This window comes from Phascolarctos cinereus, unplaced genomic scaffold, assembly GCF_003287225.1.
Source record: "Phascolarctos cinereus isolate Bilbo 61053 unplaced genomic scaffold, phaCin_HiC Scaffold_2;HRSCAF=192, whole genome shotgun sequence".
Classification (NCBI taxonomy): domain Eukaryota; kingdom Metazoa; phylum Chordata; class Mammalia; order Diprotodontia; family Phascolarctidae; genus Phascolarctos; species Phascolarctos cinereus.
The window spans coordinates 172,639,924-172,646,257 of record NW_027555625.1 but is presented as its reverse complement, the minus strand read 5'-3'; positions in this window follow the sequence as shown (position 1 = coordinate 172,646,257).

Genomic DNA, 6,334 nt, shown 5'->3' with positions numbered 1-6,334 from the left:
TTTCCTCTGGAATTGGCTTTTTTATAGTTTGGGGGAGAAAAGATAAATACAAATAACTTGTTCCAATTTTCATTATACCAATCTTTGTCTTCTCTCGCTCCTGACAAGTGTTTCTTTTTTCTTAATAGCAATGATTGAAAGCTATTTTAACTGGTTTTCTCATTTCTTCTTCCAAATTCAAGAGACCTATAACATATTTTAAAGGAATTTGTGACTAGCTCTCTAGCTTCCAGGTCTCTGTTTTTTCTTGTTTTCCTAAGATTAATTAGGTTGTTTAACAATAACAATTTTTTCAGTTTTTTACAATTTTTTTTTGTTTTCTTTCACACTTACCTTTGTGTTCAGATACAACTTAGAGGCTGTCTTAATTCATGGACTTGAATGATCTTCTAAATGCTTGGCTTCCTCATACTAAGAGGTGATACAATATCTCTAAAAGTCAATTAAGTATATACTTTATGGGTTATTACTTTCATTTGTTTTATTGGATTAATCATTCTTACAAACCACAGAATTAAAAATACAACAAAAGCTAGGAATAGGGTACATATGGATAGTAATAAAGCCATTACTCAATTGAAATAGTAATCACTAAAGGTGGAGGGGGTAGCAAGTTTAATCTGGTTTCATCCAATAAAAGTCAAAGATTCTGAGTCAGCAGAATTGCTGTGATGAAATTAAACCATATCAAAACTATTCATTGTTACAAGCAATGTGAATATCACTGTATGTTTTATAACATTTACTTCCTTTAAATTGTGTCATCAATATCTCAAATGCAGCCTTTACCATGCACAGGTAATTATTTTCTAATTCATTTTTCAAATAGACATATGACAAGGAGTATCACAAGGGGAGTGTATGAAAGAGGGTGATAGTGTCAATGAAATGATGGCTCCATGGCATATCTGAATATGTTGGTTTCCATTATTAGTTATTTCTACAGATCCAGTCATATCAAGATAGAGGCTCCTCTGGTGAGCAATTGTATCTAACCCCTTTGGTAGTCACTAGTTAGTGATATTACACTACATTAGATCAGTGAGAGATGTTATAAGGGCAGGAAATCTGAGAAAAACATGACTGTGGTATTACTTGTAGGTGTAGAAATTCTGCAAGTCATTCATGAAATCAGGGATGTTCCACTGTAGCACATTCTTCATTTTATATAGATAGATAATTGTTGAAATTGAAGTCTTTTACTTTATTTGGCACAATTCTTACAAATTTTAGGTGATGAAGAACAGGTTGGATTTGACAAGGATTTTACCTCAACTATCTTGCTGGAAGCAAGAATTTTCTCTCTAAAAATCAGATAAAACTGCTGCAATGGGAAAACCTGGGTTCTATACCAAGTTCCACTTCTAGATTCTCAGTGTTGGGATGTTGAGCCAGGAACTGAGAAGAATAAGACAATGCTATAGTGTGCAATATGGATTGGGTGTTAGGGGTGGAAAGAGAAACAAGAGGTAGTAATAAAGAAAGGCAGTGAAAAGCCATACCCTCTCTGTGAGTGGATAATACAAATAGATATTTAACAAATACTACAAGGAAATTTTCAAAGACAGAAGAAATGACTTGATGACAAATTTTTATTTTTTATTATTATTTTTAATAAGAACAACACTCATCAATATATAGGATGTCCCAAAAGCCTTTGTTCAATTTTAAACTTTGACAATTTAAAATTGAATCTAGATATTTAGACCCATTGCTTTATACTTCAACATTTTCAAAGCACTTTATATGTTATCTCATTTGAACCTTATAACAACTCTGTGAGGTAGATGATATTATTATCCCCATTTAATAGATGAGGAAACTGAGGCTGAGATATATTAAGTGACTTGCCCAGAGTCATGCAGCTAGCAAGTCCAGAGCTCTATGGAAAAGGAGGAGTAATATAGTTAAATCTATAAGCCTTAAATAAGGTTAGGGGAAAGTTTATATTCCAGTATTCATTTCCCACATCTAGCTTCAGAAAGAATTTTTTCATGTCTTCCTCTCATTTTGCTGTTGTTGAATCCTTTATTTTTTCTTTCTCTGCTTCTCTTTCCCCAGCACCTGTTTCTTTTTCTCATGCATCTTGTCTTCAGCCTCAAATCTTTTGTCCTCTTTAGAACATGGTTCTACTTAGAGTTTTTAGCCTTTCAGGCTCCACGTCCCAGTTTTCAAGTTTCATCAAATTTCCAGGCTGCAATAGACTTGTGTGTGGTACTGAACAAAACTGCTCATTCATGTAATATTCATGCTACTAGGTAGCCATATAAACCACTCCTAATCCTAAAGGACAGATTCCCCAAAAGTACTTTTGGGACTTTCTATAAGGAAATTATTGGTGCTACTCTTCATTCTGACCAAGAATCAATATGTAGCTTGGCTCCAAAAGATCTAGTGTTTAGATGCTTTACAAACTGAGCACAAAGCTAACCGAATCTATCTATTGTTGCCACTTACTATTAAGTAGGGTAGAGAATACCTATTAAAGTTATGCTAATCTCCTTAACTTCTTCACTGTAAATTCATTTTTAAACACCTACTTATATTTCACCACACTAATGGGAAAGGAGGCAGCAGGAAATACATGATTATTATTAGTCCTCTCCCTTGCCATCCAAAGTTCTATCAATCCCATTAATTTTCTTCCTTTAGAGAGGATGGGGCAATTTAACTAAATTCATGTGGTTAAGCTCATCACCCTAATAAAAGCCCAAGAGGATGGAATTAAATTAGTTGAGGGCAATTATTCATAATCACAGTTTCTTAATGGAAACTGTGTAACTCTAGAGTTATTCTAAACAACTTTCAAGTCTAAATATGCTTCTGGGATGACGATGTCATTCTCTCCTGCCTGCCCCCAGCACCAGCCTCCAACAACTGTAGAGTAAGAAAATGCTTTTCCAGTTCTCAAGTCTAAAACCCACCAAATCCTGCATTGCTCCAAGGAAAATAATGATGGCACATTCCTTTTTAAAAAAGTTTGGAAAATGAACAGCTAATCGTTACTCAACTAAGGAACAGTTTAAGAGAAATTGTGAAGTTTATACAAATGGTCTTAAACTTTTCATACAGGTGGAAAGGATCTAGGCAAATGGAAAAGAAGCAGTCATAAGACAAATGAAATGTATAATGAAAACTTCACAGCCAGAGAAAGCTAAGACTTTAAGAGGTAGGTTTGCAGTATGGGATACTAAGTGAAGTTGACAAGCCTCTGTTAAGAACCTACTGTGCTCCCAGCAACATGCTAAGCATTGGAGATAAGAAAGTTTGTTGTTGTTTTTTTCTTAAGTCCCTTCTCTCAAGCTTCTCTCAGGAAGCTTGCATTCTAATATGGGAAACAACACACAAATAGCTGTGTTCAAATATTACAAGTATGTATACATGTATTATGTGTGTATGTCATATATAAATATGTGTAATACACATAAATGTACGTACATTATGTGTTTATCTATGCATGTGTGCATATATGTATACATATACATGTATACACATCTACAGATATACACATACACACATACACATATACACAGATATGTGTGTATATACATATACATGCATATGCATATGCATATACATATACATATACATATACATATACATATACATATACATATACATATACATATACATATACATATACATATACATATACATATACATATACATGGACATGTACATGGACATGGACATGGACATGGACATGGACATGTACATATACATATACATATACATATACATATACATATACATATACATATACATGTACATATACATATACATATACATATACATATACATATACATATACATATACATATACATATACATATACATATACATATACATATAGGATGTCATCTTGGAGGAAAGGCACTAAGATTAAGGAGGACTGGGAAAGGCTTTATGAAGAAGGTAGGATTTTGGTTAAAATTTTAAGAAGGCCAAGTAAGTTAGGAAGTAGAGATGAGGAGGGAGAGAATTCTAGGCATGAGTCTATAAAAATGCCTAGAGCTGGGAGATGGAGTGTCATGTGTAAGGTACATGGAAGGAAGTAAGATAATCTGCTGTCCATACTGAGATATGTATAAAAGCCTCTTAAAAAGCCATCAGTGTAACTATCTTTGAAGATGGACATGGAAAGCTTACCAAACCTTTGGACAAGGCCCATATCAGGTACTTTATACCAAAACACATTGTATAAGCCATGACACTTAGCATGTCAAGCCTAGAGGAATGCATCTGTTTTGTATTTAGGATGTTGTAGAACTGAGAGGAAGGAATAAACAAATACCCAGTACAACTAAATAACTAGATCTTGGATTTTTTATCTTTCTAAAGTATTAATTAAAAGCGATATGAGGGAAATGTTCACCTCTACCACTTACAGAAGTGTGAAAGTCTAGCACAAAAAGACTTGAAATGTTTTATGAAGTGCTGTGGTAGGAAAAGGTCTTTGTCACAGTGATGTGAAAAAAAATTAAAGTTTAAATGATTTCCACGTGGAGGATTTTGTGTTACTCAACATAGTGAAATGCCTCTTGCATATTACATTGCCATGGCTTCTTAAATTGAGGGACTTGTTCATTTTGTTAAGTCCTTCTGATGAATTCCAAATCATAGACTCCATTTGGTTATAGCAAACTGAATTTTGCTTCAAACAGAGTGTATATGTAAGTATGAGACAAACAGAGAGCGAGAGAGACAGAGACAGAGACACACAGAGACACACAAAGACACAGAGATACAGAGAAAGAGAAAGAGACAGAGACAGACATAGACAGGGAGACAGAATAGAGACAGAGAGTTAACCTGACCAGTTCATCTGTTTTAAAGCTTTGGAAATGCCCTAACACATAAAGGCCTATATGCAGACAAGCATGTGAGGTCTCTCATGAAGCTGATTATATCCCCAGACATACATTTATTGCAATTCTATTTAAAAAATAATACCATACACATGTAGAGATGATAATGATGATGATGATGATGAAAATTGTTGCTATTATTTGCCAGTATGTACAATGGTCCCATTCTCTTAAGGCCTGCACGTTCAAGTCATGCTTTGTTTCTAAGCAGGTAGCACAGAGCTTTGCATATAGTAGACATTTAGTAAATGTTTGTTAAATTCAATAAAATTGGTTCTGCAGTGTCAGAATCTAAGGCCAGCATATTCTGGCAGACCAAAATTTTCTTCTAGAGAAACCTCAGGGAATTTCAAATTATAGTCATAAGATTACAGATTTTGATCTTGAGTGAACCTTAGATCCCATCTAGTCCATCCTGACTCATTTTTTAAACAAAGAACAGAGGCCCAGAAAGTTTAAGTAACTTGCCTAAAGTCACACAGATAAGAAATGGCAGAATTGGGATTAGAACCATAGGCCTCTGAGTCTAAATCTAATGCTTTTCCCATAGCACAGCACTATCTTTAACACTAACAATCCCAAGGTACATTCAGCATTCTGACATGATGAGGAAGAATTTTAGTATGAAGGTTAAGGAATGGGTCAAGGGCAAGGAATTAAGCAAGATTAAGCTACCTGAGCAGCTAAGTGGCGCAGTGGATAGAGAGTGCTAGGCCTAAAGTGAAGAAGACTAATCCTTGTGAGTTCAAACCCAGCCTCAGATGCTTACTAGCTGTGTGACCCTGGGCAAGTCACTTAATCCTGATTGCCTCAGTTCCTCATCTGCAAAAGGAAATGAAAAATCATTTCATTATCTTTGCCAAGAAAACCTAAAATGGGATCATGAAGAGTCAGACAGGATTGAACAATAACAGCAAGCTAATTGAAGTACTTTATTTTCCTTGGCCTCCTTATCAGTTCTCATTGACCAACCACCACATCACAAGGGTTTCAAAGGAGAACAAAAGTAGGCACAGTTAATCCAGTGGATGGGATTTGACAGGAGCTCCATCTGTGACTGGCCAAAGACTTATTATGGAAATCTCCTCAAAGACCAGAGCAGTGGTGGCAGTGTCAAATAGAAACCAGGGCCACTAAGCCATACATCACAATCCTCAAAAACCACGTATTAACTTAGAAAAACACATGTTAACATTATCTATGTTCTATCATGGAGCAGCTAGATGGATAGAGCGCTGGGCTTACAGTCACACTTACTAGCTTAAGCTAGTGTGACCTCAAGCAAGTCACTTAACCCTATTTGCCTCAGTTTCCTCATCTGGAAAATAAGCTGGAGATGGAAATAGCGAACCACTCGAGTATCTTTGTGAAGAAAACCCCAAATAGGGTCATGTAGAATCAAATATGACTGAAATTAAACTGAATATTCTATTGAATTTGCATTTATTTTGTCAAATGTATTTCCC